This window comes from Limulus polyphemus, unplaced genomic scaffold (genome assembly GCF_000517525.1).
Source record: "Limulus polyphemus unplaced genomic scaffold, Limulus_polyphemus-2.1.2 Scaffold2820, whole genome shotgun sequence".
Classification (NCBI taxonomy): domain Eukaryota; kingdom Metazoa; phylum Arthropoda; class Merostomata; order Xiphosura; family Limulidae; genus Limulus; species Limulus polyphemus.
The window spans coordinates 28,024-34,115 of NW_013668430.1; positions in this window are offsets into that span (position 1 = coordinate 28,024).

The window sequence follows — 6,092 nt, forward strand, 5'->3', positions numbered from 1 at the left end:
ATGTGATATAGTAATATATCATAAATTCCTTCTTTTTGTAATAGCATTATTCAAATCAAATTCATTCTTTGTTCTTGATATGTTCATGTTTCACATAACAAAATCTCAAGAAAACCGTTAACTTGATCTTGCTTCATGTTGCCTTTGTTCCTTCTCAAAATTAGGTGGCTCCTGTTACTACTCGTGGAGAACATTACCACGTGCGATCTTGTTCCATTATGTTGAATTACTTAATTAGTACAATTCCTAGTCTAGTCAAAATTTGTCCCGATCTTGACTCTGCAAGAAACGGCAGTCCATTGTAAGCAAGTATGCACGCTGTATTATTATTTGCCTTTTCAATTAATAAATATTGTGTTTTTAGTGCATCACACTTTTTGTTCAATTCATTTGGTCTGATCTTCCATTAAACAACTTATCGGGTAAATCTCAAGTTTATATTCAATTCATCCGAACACACCACGTGACAATCTTTCTATCCCAGGTATTCCTAGTAGCCCTGCTCTGGATAATTTCCAACAATCCAATGTCCTTCTAAAGTATAGAAGCCAAGCCTGCCACACAGAATTCCAAATGAAGGCTAACCAATGAATGACCTGTACAATGAAATTTTAATTAATAATATTTGTTCAACGTTACACGTATACTTGATAGTTAATATGTCAACAAAGAAGTACTGCACAAAACACTATTTACTGTATAATGACGTGTTCGTTTGTATTAGTACAAAACTGTACAATAGGTTGTGTGTGCTCTGTTCATTGCGGGGAACCAAGCCTCAGATTTTAGCGTTGTAAGTTAGTAGACGTACAGCTGATCCACTGGAGAATAGAGTTAAAGACTTCATTTTGTCATAAATATCGTAATTACGTTTTTTATTTCAAATGTATATAAATACGTAAAATATGTTTATATGTATTTGATATTATAAAACATAATATAGTTATTTTTCGTTAGTTTTATAAAAAACGAAATTCGAAACAGAATTTTCATATGTTACTTGCGTTATTTACTAGAGTTCCACACGGCGTACGGTGTAAAGACTAAATTCGTGTGTTAGGCATAGTATTCAGATGAGAAGACCATCGTTTATAAAGTATGGTTTTGGTTTTATTAAGTAATATTGGCTTTAAGTTATGTAACTGATAGGAAGCATAAAAAAATGTATTGTTTGCAGTGGCTTATACCTGTTTTGTTGATTCCTAAACCAGTTAATCCAGCACTTTTACAAAATCATGTGATGTTTATGGTTCTTTACCTAACAGGTTTTTTTCTGGAAAGAAAACCATGTACCATATGTAGCCTTGTATTTTTCGCTGCTGTTTTCCTTATTTGTTATAGTGGAATGGAAAGTTGCATCTTTTCTGTTTTCACAGATTGTGACTCTGTTTACTGCGGGAACAGAAGGTAGTTTGAATGACTTGCTAAGAGTAATACTACTACTACCGACATTAGTACTACTGCTAGTACAGTAGTAGTACAAATTATTAATAGTGTAATACTACTCATAATAATATTAATAGGATCAGTATAAAAAAGTTATAATAAATAGTTTTTGTTATAATTTGTAGGCTAAAACATGTTCATCAATACCATTCAAAAATATGCCTAGATATTGTAATATTATTATGAGTTTAAGTTTAAACTTCACCATTTGACTTTGTCTCAAGTATGATATATTAAGAAGATTGTATACAACTTGTGATCAGTTGCACTGTTAGTGTCACAGTCAACATTACTTGTGCCAAATAATGGTTTGAATTTTCATTAAACAAAAGCAATAAAAGATAAAACAGCAGCTAGCAGTTTTGGTTGAAATCATCCAGCTAACCTGATGTGAAGAAACACACAATATCATCATTGAATATGTGCAATGGAAAATAGGCAATACAATTATTAGTAGTAGTATACTAGGTTTAATTATGTTTGATATACATGTACACAGCACAGCTTCTCCAGCAAAAAGATTGAAGTATTTGGAAACTTGACACTATTAGTTAAGCAAAAAAAAAAGTCAAAAGAAGATAGTCATTTCAGTATAGACGTTTGTATAATCAAGAAATTATTAATTCATAAACAGTCCTGAAGAAATATTAACTGTATGTTATATAATGTTACTTGAAGACTTCTTTATAAACATTACTTTGATTAAATTCAAGAATAATCAAGAAAGTGTTTGGTACTGTACTATTGTGCATTTATTTCTTGTATTCTGTAATACTGCAAACCTAAAGTTTTGATGTTTAACAGTAGTTAATATTAACTGCCAATGAAAGTGAGAGCATTGCATGCCAGATTGTGTGTACGGACTGTGAAATAACCGAATGAAGTGAATTCAAAATATGTGTGTAAATATATATATATAAACTTTGATAGAATTTGTAAACATTTTACAGCTTTTTATTTCTGAATAAACTCAGTCATTATTTGAACTAAGTTCTGATGAAAAGTTTTTTCATATTAGTTATGTGATTATAAAGTCAAAAGTACTTGTATTACCAATGAAACTTTGACTAGTGGAATGAATGAGGTTTGAATAAAATGTACACAGTACAGTAAGTGTCATGTATATTTGTAGAGGATTAAAATATAACTGGAGGAATTGTCAAAACTTGTAAATGAAGTATTCTGTATGTGTTCAATCAACTTGTAAACTCATTGTTGTGATTCTGTATCTGATTATTTTGATAGGTATAGTTGTATACTAGTTACATGTGTATACATTTAAATGCAAGTTTTGCCCAATTGTGTTTTCAAAAATTAATTTAATTTTCTGAATACTTGAAGTTAATATAATAATTTTTCTCTACATATCTGTGTGTGTATGTCTTTTCAGTAAAGATGTGAAATAAATGTATAATTACTGTTTACATTTAAAGGTTCATGAATTAAAACAGCAGTAGAATTTGCAAGCAGTTCTGAAGTTTGTATGTGAAAAGTAAAGAAGCTTGAACTGATTTGTATAATTTTAAAATAATAGTTTGACCAAATGGTCTTTTAGTTTTAGATTATAGAAAACTCAGTGCAGATGTCTGTATAAATATATATATCTTGACAAGTTTTGTAACCTCATCATTGCACTTATGCTTTATTCTTATTGATAAAAATGGGTCTTCAATTAAATAACTTAACCAGAAAGACTTATCATATAATTGCATTATTATATCATTTCAAGGGATAACAATGAGTCATTTGGCTCATCTAGGTTATCCATTTATCTACCAATAACCTTCTGCAAACTACATATAGAAACCCCCTTTTCCTCTTAAGAGTTTTTTTAGGTATATAGGATTATGCAAAGCTGATAATGTGGTCAGAGAAGTTTATTGAACACTCAGTAATATTCTAGACTGTGATCAGAAAATGTTGCAATATCTAATTCAGAAAATGATAATTGTGTGATATGTACGTGTGTGAATTTTTCACATTAGTGTAGTTTGAAACACAATCAATGTGAAAAAATAGAGTTCAATCAGTATTGTAATTTATGATTTGGGATTTTGAGGAGTAGAGTATTTTACTAAATGTCTTTTATATTTTTAGGTATTAATTTACTGAATTTCTTGTGTTTGCAAGTTTAAGTTATACTGAGTACTATTTAATTAACATATTTGTATATTGTAAATATTTGAACAGATTAGAAAGTCAGAAAATACAAGGTAACAGAAGGGTTCTCTGCCTTTCAAGATCACAACTTCACAAGCCATGTTTAAGCATCCAAAACTGAAACCAAATTAAATGTGTACCTTCACAACTAAATACCTATCCATCAAAAGTTTAAAATAATTTTGAGTAATAGTAGAGACGGGAAAACCACTTCATGAGTATAAAACTCTAACCCATAAATAATTTTACAGGTAAACACAAGTTTTTTCAAAACTGAAATTGGATTTCCATCTTTCTTGAGGTTTTCTTTTCCACCCAAGATATGTAAACAGTCTGTTCAAACCCTTAATAATTATCATCTTCTGAATTAAGTCCCATTAGGTGAACGTGCACAGGCTTGGTCCATTGAACTGAACCCCTATTAAAGAAAGAATGTTGACTATAACTCTAAATTTACCATGTGTATCTACAAATTGTTGCAAGCTTTTAATAAAATGCACAAATCTGTTGTACACAAAAAATTAGATGTTTTACAAAAGTATTTGTACTCAAGATATGCCTGAATACAAGGTGATGTTCATTTGAAGAAGAATATATACTGAGGATTGTATTGGGCTCTAGAAGGGATACATGATTTTACAGTTTTATTATAAAATAAATTAGCCCTGGTCACAATGGGCAGAAAATGTAGTTACATCTGTTTATACATTTTAGGCCCAAAATGTGAAGAAACTATAGGTACATCTATTTACAAATTTTAGGCTTAGAAACTGTGTGTTTCAGGTTTTCCAACAACAACAAAAGTGCTATACAAGTTTTTTAGGTTTGGCACTAAAAGATAGAAAGTTTGGGAAACCACAACTACATATTTGTAGTTTAGGCCTTACCATGGTGTTAGTCGAGTTAGTAAGAAATGTATTTTTTACGTATGGTATTGTACATTTGTTGAGAAGTGGGATGTGGTAATGTTTACTAATTAATTTTATATTTCACTCCAATTTAATATTGTTTGTTTCATATGATTAACAGATTCTTTGTGTTAATGATGTGACTTATACATGTGATTATATTTTTGTGTTTTATTTCTGTAATTCATTGAATTTATACAAATAATAATAATGGGCTAGAGTAAGTGTTTCATACTGTGTGTATTTTTTCATAGTTGAAGCATCTTTGTGAAATAAAACATACTGATTATCATTACTTTAACAGCCAATCTGCAACACGTGACATGTTTGATTTGCAAACAAAGCTTTTTTGGTACTCTCTTTTAAAATTCCGAATAGAGATTTGAACTCCTTCCTTTATCTGGAATCTGAATTGTCCACCTGCATTGCTGAATTTACATCAGTTACAATAGGTTTAAAATATTTAAAAACACTGTCAGTATGAAAGATATAGAGAATGACACAAGAGTTGCCCGGCATGGCCAGGTGGTTAAGGCGCTAGACTCGCAATCTGAGGGTCGCGGGTTCGAATCTCCGTCACACCAAACATGCTCGCCCTTTCAGCCATGGGGGCATTATAATGTGACGGTCAATCCCACTATTCGTTGGTAAAAGAGTAGCCCAAGAGTTGGCGGTGGGTGGTGATGACTAGCTGCCTTCCCTCTAGTCTTACACTGCTAAATTAGGGACGGCTAGTGCAGATAGCCCTCGTGTAGCTTTGCGCAAAATTCAAAACAAACAGACACAAGAGTTATGGAATTAGATAAAAAGGAAATAGGAATAAAAAAGAGGCCGTGAAGAGCACTGGCATGTAACGTTAGAATTAAATTTAAAAATTTATTTACGTGTGTTAAAGATAAGCCGAATGTGAGAATGTAAATTGAACTTAAAAGATAGAAGTAAATTTGATGTTGATTACTGTAAGATTTCTAAACTTCCATCACTGCGAATTTGGTTGGAGAAAACGTCCTGAGCTGTATAATATCAATGCTAATCTGGATCTTTCCAGAATACAGAAATAAATAGAACCTGATAATATTTACCCTAAAATTATAAAAGAATTTAATGATCAAATTTCTGAGCCGCTCGCTTTCAGTTTTAATAGGTCTGACAACGTGGCTTTCCAAAGGGAAAATCTTGTCTTAATAAACTATTAAAGATGTTACTTTGTATCTAGGTGAGAGAAATGAAGTGGGTGTGGTTTATTTGGATTTTCTGAAAACTTCTGATAAGGTATTGTTACGTCTCCGTTTGTTAATTGATTTCCCGTAAATTCGTTCCGATGAAACTAACGACACAAGTCCTTACTTAATAAAACTGGTTTATTCTTTCCAAATATAACTTTACGATACACTTAATTTCAACAATCGCGCTAAAACAAACGCTATAACGTGCTCAACTTCAACAATACTCTCTGACTGCAGATCAATTACTCACTGTCTACACACACATTACTTCAAGAGGGTGACAACGTGACATATATATACCAGACTACCCTATATCTAGTAATCTCCCGACTATTCCCGAAGGTTCGAGAGA